This window comes from Anoplopoma fimbria, chromosome 4, assembly GCF_027596085.1.
Source record: "Anoplopoma fimbria isolate UVic2021 breed Golden Eagle Sablefish chromosome 4, Afim_UVic_2022, whole genome shotgun sequence".
NCBI lineage: Eukaryota > Metazoa > Chordata > Actinopteri > Perciformes > Anoplopomatidae > Anoplopoma > Anoplopoma fimbria.
The window spans coordinates 8,491,590-8,506,630 of NC_072452.1; positions in this window are offsets into that span (position 1 = coordinate 8,491,590).

Consider the following 15,041-nt stretch of genomic DNA (forward strand, 5'->3'; position numbering starts at 1 on the left):
AGTGTGAGCCTCATCCCCGTTAGCCTTGCTGCTACGCAATGCATTTCTTCTCCTCTACCTACCAGATACGACACACAGCCTTCAGATCAAATCTCTCTCGCCTTACCCCCTTACGATCCTGGAGCCCCGCGTCTCGGGCTTCTGTCCACAGCGCTGTCAGAGGGGGGAAACAGGGTGTGTGTTGCCAGAGCGCAGGCCATCACCTCTCCCTGATTGCACATGAGAGTAGAGGTAATGGGAGTGTAATAGCACCATAAGTACCCTGCTCTCACTGACACCGGCTGTATAGCATTACCCCTCGGTCTGACTGTGTGGCAGAGTGTGCGGATCTGTGGATAAGGGGGTGTATGCATTGGCATATTTGCAAAGTTTTTTCTTGTTTGGATGTGTCAATCCGTTTGTCTGCTGTGGATAAGTGTGGATGTGTGTGTGTGTGTGTGTGTGTGTGTGTGTGTGTGTGTGTGTGTGTGTGTGTGTGTGTGTGTGTGTGTGTTTGTGTGTATCTGCTGAAAGACTGAGGTTTGAGTGTGTTGTGTTTTCCCTGAGGGTCGTCTGAGCCGCAGCGATCAAAGAGAGAGATGGAGGTTAACTGACCAGACCTGAGAACCTCCACAGAAGGACCTGAGGGACTCCTCTCTGTTAGCCCAGGTACCAATCATTGGACACACACACACACACACACACACACACACACACACACACACACACACACACACACACACACACACACACACACACACAGACACACACATACAAACACACACAATCAGTGGAGCGGCGAGTGTAGGGGGCAGTTTGAGTGATCCAGAGGGATTTAAAGATCTGTAAGGCCCAAACTAACTTTGTCACTTCGCTCACGCAGCCATAGCCTTTCACACAGTATCCATTACCTCAGATGCGTTCTCTACAAAACATCAAATAGCTTTATCCCAACTCCTACCTCGGTGCTTTCACAGAGAGAGATAGAGATGCCTTCCACTGATATGGAAGTCCTGTAAAGTGAGTATAAGTTATATAGCAAGGGTCCCAGGAGAGAAAATCAGTGACTAGTCTTGTACTAGAAAGTTAGACTGCATTCCTGAGTAGCTCAAAGTAACGACTCCCACTGAAGGACTGGGACTTCTGCTGGAAGTTAAGCTGGAAGTTGTGTTGTCAAAAAGGGAAAGGGGGAAAAAGAACAAGCATGTTCAAGTGTGTGAACGTGTGTGTGCAAGCATGCAAATGTGGAAGTGCGCGAGTTGCAAGAGTGGGTGTGCAAATGTGCGTGGGTCTGAGCGTGTATGTGTATGTGAGTGTGTGTGTGTGTGTGTGGCTGTTTGAAAATGAATGAGAGATAACCATCACAGGCAGCTGCCATGGTGAAGAGAGACGACCAGCACCAGCTAGATGCTGCAGGGAAGTTTCCTTGAAAACAACACCGAATACTTGTTGATTCCACAGGTGCTTACATCTATTACATATTATTGCAGATATATAAAACAACAAAAAAAATGTTCAAGGGCTTTAATTCCAAACAGCCTGTCATATAGTAATTCACATCACAGTGTGGAAGAAGTATTCAGAACATTTACTAAGGTAAGAGTAGTAATATAAAGTGTAAAATTACTCAATAACAAGTAAAAAATAAACTTGCAAACTGCAAAAAGTCCTTGAGTATTTAAAAGAAAAGTACTTTTAATGCAGAATGGCCCAAGTTATATTATTACACTACTCAAAATTGAGATTACTGATGCATTAACATTTTAAGCAGCGTTTGAAATAAAAGTTAAGCGGTATTCTTCTTATGGTTAACAAATCCCATGAAACAAACAAAATCAACAATTAATTTATCCTGCTCATAAGTATGCTTATGTAGCCAAAGCCTCATGAGTCTTATTCCTCTGTGCCGTAGGCCTCCATTGTTGACCAAATATTATCCAAAACTAATCAATAAGCAACACTGTTGCCTGGGCTACATGTTCTTTAATTATGAACATGGGCACTGCAGTTTATTTTAAGTCAATTCACATATTACGTCCTACTGCTGAAAATACTCACTAGAGCACCAAATGTAGATTACTCCCCCGCTGAAAATAGTGCCCAACAAATGCATTATTTACTTGTGTTCGAGTAGCTTTTGCAGAAAAACACAGCACAAAACTGTTTTATGAAATTACTTAGTCTGTTTAAAAAATAAACTATACATTTGTGACCTGCTTTTTAGGAGTCTTCAGCAGGAAACAATGGTCATGGCGCCATTTATTACCAACAAAAAAACAAATCTAGCTTCTTATTACAAATCTAGATGTTTTGACTCCTTTGTGTACTAGGGTTTGCTGACTTTAAATTAAACACACTATGTTGCTTCATTTAAGACAGTATTGCAATTTTGGTTAAGAGTCTGGCCATGTGTACTGTATGCCTTGTAATTTTAACTTGAATTGTTCTTGTATACTTTTTATTTAGACATGTATTTTATTTTTTGTACTATTTCTTACCGTTTTCTATTTATCTACTTTTTTCTGACCTTGTGCTGCTTCAACACTTGAATTTCCCATCTGGGGATCAAATGCTTATCTCGTTTTGTCTCAGCTCATCTCATCTTATCTCATCATAGCCTCCTCCTGGCTGGATCATCGTGCCTCCCCGATCTTTGTCCAAGAACTCACAACAAAGAATGTTTTGTGTGTCTGTGTTGTCTCAATGTAATAAATCATACAAATAGGGCTACCAGTGTACAATCACTTCTTGAAAAGTGATGGGGGCAGTTGTGTGAGATAGAAGGTAAAGTAAAACCCTGACTTTACTCACACACGGCTGCACGTCTTGCCAATTATTTCAGAAAATGTAAGATTGTTTTTCTGCTTTGGAAAGTGACAGAAAATGTGGACAGCACCCCCTATTCAAAAGAGGCGTTAGAGGAGGTTTCAAGCGCTGTTCGATGATCAAACAAGCAGACTGAGGCTCCTGTCCTTAAATTCTGGTCAAGGTGGGACTATTTTTTCGTCATTCCTGCTTTATTTGCTAGTGTGAGAGACACACGGAGAAGAGGATGACACGAATCCCTGGTCCAGTCGGTGCAGTACGGACTCAGCCTCTTCAGTGCATGCTTTTCCCAGTGAGACTTTGTATACTGTTGGATAGTATAAGCCATAATAATGCACTTAACCATATATTTAAAACATACAATCTTAATCTGCAAAGCATTTACAGCATCAAATAAATGCAGTGGGGCAAAATGTTTACCTTTAAAATGAGGGTGTATAAAATAGAAATAGTCAAGTAAAACACGTGTAACTCAAACTGCACTTATAAACAGAGTACTTGTAAGAGTTAATGTACTTGCTAACTCTCCATCACTGCTGCATTGTAGCGTGACTGTTGTACTGCACAGAATGCTGCACTTCCTGTATGTGAGGAATGGTCATCTGTCCCTTCTGTGATACAAACAAAGTCTATCCTCTTCTCTCAAGTTAAACATGACCCGAGGCAGTTTGAGTAGGTGATGGTGGTGTGTGTGTGTGTGTGTGGTGTGTGTGTGTGTGTGTGTGTGTGTGTGTGTGTGTGTGTGTGTGTGTGTGTGTGTTGGGGGGGCACAGGATCCTGCTGCTGGGTAACATCTCTGTCAGGACGGCTCTGCTCCGTCACCACCCCGCTTCCACGCGCGCACACACGCACACCCTCCATCAGCACCCGCTCAGGGCTCATCAGTCGCAGCGGAGCACATGTGGCCGGAGTATTCTAAACAAAGCTTTATAAAGACCTCAACTAAGACGAACCGGTGTGACAGTCAGGGTACTAATGACGCCTGGAGACCGCTAAATACGCCACTGACAGACCAACGGCCTGCATGCCATCCACACACACATCACATCACACACAAGTCTCCGGTTTTGGCATGCACAGACAAACTCTCGCAATCATTCTGTGGCAGGATGGAACACATGCTCGCAGTGGCGAACACACAGATGCACACAAACTGACACACACACCTTGTGCCCAAGGGCATCTGTCCGCAGCCTAAGAGCTCCCAACTGTTGAGGAAAAACAGCTCAATTAGCTCGGTGGAGGAACTAACGAAATACATCTATACATGCGCACACACCATCACCACCCACACACACACACACACACACACACACACACACACACACACACACACACACACACACACACACACACACAAACACACTCAGAACCGCATTGATCCTTCCCCAGTCTGTGGCTCTAATTGGTGTGTTGATGATACTGTGAGAGTGTGGGATCCTTCAGGCAACCATAGAATGACTTCCAGCTCTTTATTTCTCATTTAAAGTTGAAATACACCCACAAACCTTTCCATTCGCATGCTGAAAACTATATTCTACCTGATATTTCTTTTGAGATTCTTCTCTTTAGTCTGGGTTTAATCTAATTTATTTGTGGTATGTGGTAATGCCACGTCTGAGATCACTCCAGGATCGCAAAAAAAAAACACACACTCTGCAGCCTTAAGATCAGAGCGTTCTAGCGCCATAAATATCTAATAGCTTGATGATTTTGTTGCTCCCAGTAGATTGAACAGTTGTAAAAACCATCTATCCGTTATGTGCATGTCCATTAAAACTACGCACGCAAATGCTCAATGAGCACCTTCAATTCAAATATACCCCCCTCATCCCACCCCGCACACACACAAAATGTTACAGCAAGTTGAAGGCAAATGGGGTAGAGTTATTTCCATAAAGGGTCTCAGTGGGTCTCAAGGATCTCCACTCCCGCCGACTGGGAGCGATTTAGCGAAGCACACACTGGTATATTAGTAACCGAAGACGTCTGGGGACAAAGCTGCTCTCTCTAAAACCCTATCCCTCCACTGTGACCTCCAGAGCATTCACAACTGGGACTGGGAGGCACTCTCCATCTTTTGCCTTCTCTCTTTCGCTGACTATCTCAGTTTGTTCTGCTATTTTCTTTGACTTTTGGTTCCCTTTTTTTTTTTTTTACTATCTTCTCTCTTTCTTCAGAGGAGGGTTCATTTTTTAATCCATATATATGTATAATATTTTTTTTCCTTCTCTTTCCATTCCACCGATATTCTACCCTATTTTTCTACATTTTTCTCTCTCTCTTTTACATCCATCTTCTGTCTCTCTCTCTCTCCCTCTTTCTCTCCATCCCCCTCCCTCCCTCCCTCCCTCCTTGGCCCCAGGGACGGACTGCTGATAGACTGTGTACACCAGCTGCCCAGGGGCTATTTTTAAGGAGCATTTGTCCTTCTCCTTCCCTCTGGAGACTGACTCAACCCAACAACATCTCGTCTGCGCACACTCATATGTGCGCGCACACACACACACACACACACACAGGCATTAACACATGCACTCATTAGCCCATGAGCATGCATGCCCCACACTTTCTCTCGCACACATCCTCCGTCCAAGGGCATTCTGTAAATGTAGGGGCAGCTTGTAGTGCCGGAGCCCATTGCTTAACTGCACAGGAGCCCAGGCGCTCCCTAGCCGGCCTCAGAGGGCTCATAAAGCTTCCCTCCTCCCATGGCCTGGCTAATACTCTCCCTTGTTCTAACCCTGCCTTACAATAGTTTGTAAAACAATACTGTAAAACACTGTTGCCGTGCATTGCGTCAGGCTGCTTTCATCACAAAACCCACAGCAGCCAATAGGGGCCCTTGAATAATGCATACAGGAAGTCGGAAGATTTGAGTTCCATGGTACCCTGCAATCTGCAGCTTAACACACCGTTGTCTTATTTGACCCTGCTTTCCCATAATGTTCTGCAAATATAAAATGGGCATATATAAACACCAAAAGCCAAACAATACTGCAAAAAGATTGGTCAAATTATACCTCTGAAAACGTCATGAATATTCAATAAGTCTGCTCACTGCTAACAGAATCCTGAAAAAATCCAAAATTGTTTCAATTTTCATTCGTAACCTTGGTAATAATTGTACTGGAATTTGTTAACAAGCTACTAAATTATGCTCAAAGAATAAAATCTAGGCTGTGAACCTTACTTTTGTGTTGTGTTCAACCACTGCTGCTCAAAGCAAATGAAAAATATAAAATTAATCCTCAAACAACTGCTCCAGCAACCTCGTTAAGACATTATTTACTTTCATCGTTAGCCAAGGAAGAGGACACTAAAAATCTGTCAGCAGCCTGAAACGCCTGCTCGAGTGTCTGAGCACTGTTTAATTGTGCCATTTATCAGCCAAAAAAGCCTACACGCACATAAATAAACACAATGCCCATGCAAAGGAATTATAAAAATGTCAGGCCGAGTCACAAGTAAGGCCAGTGTTGATGCATATTAAGCGATTTAGTCAGTGAAGGAGTGGAGCAAAAAATATGATGGTTAATTTAAGAGTCATTAAAATTGTATGAATGTGCATTGCGCTTGCTTGGAGTGGGATTTTCTCTGATCGGTAACAAAGAGGGAGAAAGAGCAATACAAGCTGCCACACATTGTGCTCTATAAACTCACTGATTGATCATGGTAGAGGCGAGCAGACCTGAGAGGGAGGCCCAATCAATGTTTCTGAGACTGTGTGTGTGTGTCTGAGTGTGTGGGCATGTGTGGGTGCAAGTAGGTGCGTATTTACGTGCACTTACATGCAAGTTTGCACTATTTTGTCTGTATATGTTTACAACCTTGTGAGTTTCATGCATACTGAAGTGTGTGTGTATGCGTGTCCGTGTGTTTCTGTGATTGTGTGCTTCCCTCATTTGAGGAAAGACAATGTTCTACATTCCACAGGGGAACAGAGTCATTACCCAAGCAGGAACTCGAGCCTGGAGGCCACGGCTCTGCATGTAGCGTGAATAGATCGAGCTAGTTTCTTCGCTGAGACGTGCTGTAGAACACACACTCCACCATTACCAGTGCCCTGCAGTTCAAGCCTCTCTCCCGCCGCATTTCAGCTGGGAAAAACAGGTAAAGTCGACAAAAACAAACAAGTATCTCACCGTGGCAGCTCCGAGGTGGAGCCATCATTGGTTTAGGGACGAAAACACCGCAACATCATTCAATAATTTTAAATCACATATAAAGTGAGGGTTGAGAGGACATTTATGAGGTGACATATAGATCTAGACAGTTCTCTGAGTCTGAGGCTGAGCTTTTTAGACCGGCCTCTGAGGGACAGCGTCGGCTCTGAAGCCCTCTGCTGCCCTCTGTTGGTGGCAGAGCCTCGTCCACCGTTCCCACGCGGTGCAGGTATGGGCTCTTGACAGCTGTCTATCACTACATAACAGGTGTGTGAGTGATTCCTCCGTCTCCCAATCTGCCCCTCTGTTTTTGTCAATTTCCCTGCTGGCATAAAGCAGACAAAGTAAGCCTTTGGCTCGGGTTAATTTCCCCTGTTGCTGACAAACACAGGTCGTTAGCATGGCCCACAGGAAACTATTGTTCCGTTATAATAGATGGCAATCAGAGGTGAGGTCTGATAACGCCTGCTGTCACCTGATGCTCCGTCTGTTCGACGCTCTCTAATGCTCTCCCACTGCTCCTCTCTCTCCTTCTCAGTTTTCCCATGTGTTCAAGCGCAAGTGCAGTTGCTGTGTGAAGTACTCACACTTACAGATATATTGTACATTTCACAGTAATTTGTACTTTTTTTCTCCCCCTTTTCTTTTTTACTCTTTGCCACTAAATTAAGCATGACATATCTAGGTTGCGATAGCCCTATAACACAATAGTTAATGCCTCCATACTGCACTGAGGCTCTTTTGATGACACAAATGCACACATATTGCACACACACACACACACACACACACACACACACACACACACACACACACACACACACACACACACACACACACACACACACACACACCAGCCCTAACCCACACACAAAGCTACTTCCTTTAATAATCTCCATCTGTGCCTCTGTTAAAGATTTTTCTCTTTCTTTCTACATACACCCATGAACTTACTTCATTCCTTTCTGCCATATTTGAGACCTTTTTTTTATTTTTATTTCACAGTCCAGATTTCTTTCTGCATTTTCTGGCCTCCTTCTAATACCAATAAAAGGTTTCCAGGACCTGCAGTCATTAAAATTGTTATAGACTTCCCGCTCGCACACGGTTCGCCACAATAGTGTTGATTTTGATTGACACCACTGGTGATGTGTTAAAAAAAATATATGAATATTTACAGTATTAGTATTAGTCATGGTAAAAATTCCAGTCACATCACATACATACGCTTAAACCAGCCTTGATCTATAAACAGACTGAGAATGAACGGCCATGATTGGCTGAGAGAATGATTGACAGCTGAACGAGTGGAACCTTTGAATGTGGAACTCAAAGGAGAGATGGGAAGCGTGTTTGTGCGGGTCCCAAGGGGGGAAAAGCCTGGGTTTCGCACATGCACGCACACACACACACACACACACACACACACACACACACACACACACACACACACACACACACACACACACACACACACACACACACACACACACACACACTAACTCACACACACATACACATTGTGATCTTGCTCTACTTTGGGCTGTGCTCCACATGAAAGCGTCGAAGCTTCCTGCTGTTTGAGACAAGCTGTGTGTTGCGCTGCAAAGGAACATGCAGGTCTGTATATACATGTAGACGGACAGGTCTGTGTGGACACCAGAGCAGGTGAGCATGTGTCCTTCTACAGTGCCTTGGCCTTTGCGGAATATCTTTATCCCTATTTCTCTCTCTCAGCCTCGTTTCCTCCTCCTCTCATCTCATCTTTCTTTTTACTGTCTTTTTGTATTTCTTTTTCCTTCTCTTTTCCTCTCCTCTTCTTCTTTCTCTTTCCTTTTTGTCTTCTTCCTGTCCCCAGAGAAAAAAAATGAATGAGGTTCATTCACATCTTCAGATACACTCAGGTAACACAAAACAGCAAAATAACATTTTTCCATTCAGTTTTTAACACACATTTTGTTCATTTCTATCTTAAACATTCCAGATCATGAATCCCCAATTTAAATTACACACAAAACTAAAAGTGTAATTACAATCATATTTCTTTCTGTCAGCCTGCTACTGACTCATCATTCCCTCAAAATAATATTTAATATGGAAAGTGAACGTATCGCCGTGTTCTACAAATCACACTCCACAAATGTGGAGGCACTGTGCCCTTGACTATCCCCCTGCTGAAAGTAAGTCTTAGCCAATTAACAACGTCTTCCACTAGGTCCACATGCACACACGCAAACACACATGCACGTACAATCACACACGCCCAAACCTCACAGCTCATGGGACTAAACCTCATTAACTGCTCTGAGACAGACACTCTCTCTTTAATCAATCCTTTTCTAAGACTGCGTGCACATGGAGGACCGGTGACAATACAACACAAGCACAAACACATACACACACACACATATAGGGAGAGAGAGAGAGAGAGAGAGAGAGAGAGGCTTATATACATTCACACACAGATCTCCCAGAGAGAAAAACATGGTCATTTGCCAGGGTGATTCAACTCTAAAACACCCTAATTACATCGACAAAGCCACTTTGTTTTGGTGCAGGATAAAATGTGAATGATTTAGCATATTATTATTATGCCTCTGAAATATTAACCAACCCCGAGGGACTTTATCTGCTCTTTTAAATATATGCAAATTATTTTATTTTGGTTTGGTTTGTTTCCAGTGACTTTTGTGAATTGTGTTTGGATAATTAAATGAGTGCGTGCAGATGTAGAATCGCAGGCAGTGCCTACACGATATGATGATCTGCCAGATTAGCATACAAAGTAGGAACGTTGCACCTCGACTGCTAATCGACTAACTTTAGTTTTCTCTCCAACCTTGACCTATTTGAAACATCCACCCAGTGTCTGGCCTTGGAGTGGGAATGTAAACTGACTTTTAATTGATGACAATCATTTGATATTGTCCTTCTTTCCGAACATTTTGCTTGTGTCAGGCTCTTTCAATTATGACTCTCACTCTGTGCTTTTTCACACGGCTCCACTGGATTGATGCTGTACTGCAGATCTACTACAACAGCAACTGTGGCTTTACACTGACATAGCACTCTTGGCATTGCCAGATTAGTGGGTGAAAACAGCCTACTTCAGGTACAATTATCTCCTATCCAAGGTTGAGAAGTTATTTCAGATGACGTAGTGGACCTGGAACAGTTGATGTGCAGAGTGCCAACATTTCAGCTCCGTCTTACTTCACTGATTGCCTTGTGAATCCCTGATGGGTTCCGCTTCGTACATAATCATTTCCCTAACATGGGATAATTTGATTCTATTACTCTAACAACAGCGCAAACAAATTGCCTACGTAATTTATTGTGCCAATAATAGCAAAAACAGATGTGGTAATGGTGCTGCGGCTTTCCAAACCTCACATTTATATGGACTTAAACCAAACTGGATATAATCGTTAAAGTACATTTATGAACACCCAGCCTCAGGTTTACTTGCAACATGTCCTGTGTCCAAACATGCATAATTACGATTTGGCAATGTGACGATATTCTGCCTGCGTTTCTTAATTCAAACACCCACACAGCTCCGGGTCCTTTTTCACGAGTTCCCCTCAGCTTTTCCACGGCTTTCTCTCTGCTTATCGGGGTGATTTCCTGTGTGGAGGTTCAAGACACAAACAACATCCACGTATCTCCTGAGTTGTATTATCTTTGCCAATGCTGACTGCATTTCACTCCCCTACCGTATCTCTGGAACCTCTGCTGTGCTCTCCCCTGTACGCTCTACCTCTCCATTCACTGCGTTCCACATGCCCTCTAAAGCCCTCTGCTCTGTCCCATTTCTCCCATAGCCTCGGGTCCTTTTTGACACCCCTGGCATGTTAATGGACCAATCGGAGACACTGTCCTTGAGAATCTCACTTTGGCTCATTTTCATATCCCCCCCACCACCCCTTCTCTCAGATTTATAACCTCTGCTGCTTACAGCTCCAGATGTTTTGTTCTGTTTTTTACTCTCTGTAATTGCTAATTCAATCTGGTTGTAAAGGAGCAGATGCTCTCAGGACTTGAGCATACCTGTGTGGGTTTCTCTGCGTGTACGTGGGCTTTCTCGCCCATGTGCAAAGCAACAGGATTTACTGTAACACCCTGACTAATAAATATAAGCCTTCACAATTACGCAAAGCTCATTTCCTCATGTAGGGGAATAAGAAAAAAACAGCAGTTTTAACTTGCAGAGTAATCGCACACTTGCATCAACTTCCATTATACATTGAATTACAGTCACCCTTAAATCACGGCCGCGGATGTTTGCCAGTTAAGCAGGACTGACAGTTGGCTTTGGAGCTCCAAACTGTGGTGGGAGCCTCTCTCATCAGCCGGCCTGTATTTTGTTTCGACAATCTTCCGTCCTTTTTCTCACCAGGAAAAGTGGCTATCCAGTCCAGTTTAGAGAGTAAAATAAACAGACTGGTTATCCACAGGAATGTGAATGCTACTTTAGTCCCATTAGGAACATCTGTGTGTGTGGTTTGAGATCACAGCGGGTTGTCTAGGCGACTTTGAACATGTGACAAGTGGCCTCATTGTTTTAGCATAATTCAATACCTACATACTGTGACAGAAATGCTCTGTGCATTGCACACACATCCATGTTGTACGCGCACATATTTACTACACATTTACATGAAAGCATACACACACACACACACTCACACATCATTCCCAGCTCACATGCCCACACACGCGCACCACACTGGACCTGTCATGTGTCATGGAGACAGGGGTCAGATACTGTGTGATGTGTGTGGGGGTTATATCGCTTGGGAAAAGGACTAAAGATCTTACCGGGGCTGCGAGAGGGCCAACAATAACAGCCTGAAATATAACAGCAGTGAAAGAACCCTTGCTCTGACAGGAGGGAAGCTGGGCCCCATGCAAGTGACTCCACAGATCAGAACCTCTTCTGTTGGCACAAAGATGGGCGGGATCGTTGATTCATAGCTAATGTGCAAAACAAAGAACATTGTTTTCTAATGACATTGTAAAACTGCAAAAGAAAAAAAAAAGAGTGTTTCAAAAGATTGGAAGCACATGTTTGCAGAGAGAGAATAATAGCGGAGTTGTAGAGCACATTCCCAAGTCGAGATGATGTTCTGACCACATTTGTCATGGGAACTTCAGCCATGTAAACACACAGCCTCGACCCCCAGCGGTCCCACTGACTGACACACACCCATGCGTGCACAGTCCCTGAACACACTCACCCTCTGTGCAATACTCCAGCCGTCTCCAGCACCAGAAAAGTCAGAGTGCCCCCTAGTGTTGCTTGTGTTACATTTACATCCTGTGAATCTGGCTTACTTTTTCCTCTCCTTCAACTCCAAAGTTGTAAGTGACAACTTGGTCTCAGTAGACCAAATTGATGGTCAACCGAGGAACAAGATGATGAATGGAACGTGGTTATAAAATATGAAATATCAAAGAATGGCTGACATTTATTTTCCATATCTAAAGAGAGAAAGTGGGTCTACATGATTTCTTGCCGAGGATGTGTTTTCCTCTATCTTTCCCTAAAATTAAAACTGTCCAAAACAAAAACAAACTCCAAAGCTTGCTTTGACAGCACAATTTAACTGCACAGATATTGTTTGAGAACATATTTCTGCAATTAAGCCTTCTGCTAACTCCATTTTTTCCCAACAAAACTGCATTTTCTAACATACTGTATTTCAAACACACACATGCGTACAGACTCACCCCTGATTACACACACACACACACACACACACACACACACACACACACACACACACACACACACACACACACATGCATCCTATACATCACTGTACAGAATTCTGATCTTTAAAGACACAAGGGTTTTTCAATCAAAGCTTTGATTGAATACTTTGCCATCCTCAGCACTCACACACTCACAAATACACACACATTGTTGACAGAGAGTGTCTTGAGCAACATCATTTACCACTTAGGCCCCTCCCAGAGGACCGTGCCATTTCTAATGCGTGGCAGATAGGTTGATAGTTCTGGTTTCTGTCGAGAAGTGCATGTCAATCAACAGCTCGCGTCAACGTCACCGAGGCAAAGTGTTTCTGAAAGATCTTTTTACTGAGTGCCTTTTCTATCCATCCTCCTCCGACCCACACACTCGCACAAAAAACACACTCACACATGCACAAACACACACACAGCCATTTCCATCTCGGCAATCACTTCTCCTGGAGTTCTCCTCTTCGGACGTGTAACAGTAATTGAGGTTGCTCCCTCGGGTGCAGTGCATTCTGGGCTGTTAAGTGCTGTTTCTTGTTGTTTTTTTCTCAAATGGGTTGTATTTTGGCTATTGTGTTGTTTCCTCCTGCTCTCCTATAGAAGTGTAAGCCATGGGCCATATTTACACGTATCATTAGAGAATAGAGAGTAGGGCATCCGAGGGCTTATTTTGCCCACTGGAATATCAATCAATACGACAAACAGTCTTAATACTTCTTGCATACGCCCAGTCACAGGAGAATCCAAAAAAGACTACTGCCAGTCGATTTCTTCTTACTCATAAATCGACTGTGTCTATTAAAGATGATGCTCAGTCAGTCAAGGGTGTTCGCTTGCTATACTGACCTCCCTGCTCACCACATCGGGCCTGGCTTGAGTACACCCTGTGACCTTTCTGCGCGTTGATGACGTTGTCCGTCCAGAAGAGGGAGTGATTGATCTGGATTGACATAAACAGCCAGTGCCCTGCCTGGCCTGTCACACAGCATCACTGGGTCATTGTAGCATGCCTGAATGCCAGATGAGGAGGGATGGAGAACACACAGGGTGGTGACCTGCAGACGAGGATGTAGGCTTTAGTTTTGAGAAAGCTGAAACACATTTGGACAAAAAAAAACAAAAAATAGGTTTTACAATGGAGAACAGTTAGCACTATGAAGTGAAGACATCAGTTCAAAATAGAAACAGATAATAAATTGAGGATAAAATATTAGAAATTGTCCATTCTGGATTATATAGCCCAACCGATACTGGACTAATAACATTTTTGATAAAGATCACTTAAAATGTATTTTTCTTATTATTATTTTTTATAAACGAGACACTTCGAAACATAAACGCATCACTGCTCTCTGATGAATAGAGTAGGTAATGTAATAAATTTTTTGGAAATGACCTCAATCCTATTTTGGTATTTCTGTAATTTCTTGTTACTTATTTACATTTACAGTGCTACAAATATATACAACATTATTGAATATCTGTCATACTCAACTGGATAAATGGTCACTTCATGCATCCCCAACATTAATAGAAACCACAAAAGCTACCTGTGCCGAAACCACATTTTGTTTGCCTCAGGTTAAGCTGTTTGACAATTTGATATTTATTACTTTACATATTAGATTAGATTAGATTAGATTCAACTGTATTGTCATTGCACAGAGTACAAGTACTAGTACAATGAAATGCAGTTTTAGCATCTAACCAGAAGTGCAAAAGAAGCAGTAAAGGTGCAGTGCAATGTGCTGGATAAATAACAGTATAAATAACAGATAAATAATCAAAATACAAAATAAAACAGTATGATAGATAGATAGATAGATAGATAGATAGATAGATAGATAGATAGATAGATAGATAGATAGATAGATAGATAGATAGATAGATAGATAGATAGATAGATAGATAGATAGATAGATAGATAGATAGATAGATCTTTTTCTTTTTTTTCCGTGTCATGCACAAAACGTGCCCAACCCTCATGGGTTTACAAGACACCATACAGTACAGCTGCAGTGGATCCACATCTCATCAAGTCACATTTGATTAATCAAATCAACCGGTTGCTTCACCGCTCCATCTTAAACAAATAAAAACATTCTTCCTAAAACACAACTCAAGTTTTTCATAGTCATCCAGCCAAAAGAAATCAACATAAATGGAAGTCATTTTACTAAAGAGGACATCCCTTATGTCCTCGTAGACAGGACAGTTAAACAAAAAGTGCACCTCATTTTCAATTTCACGTATGAGAGTATAAACAGTATAAACAGTATGAACAGTGGATATGAGATGCAAGAT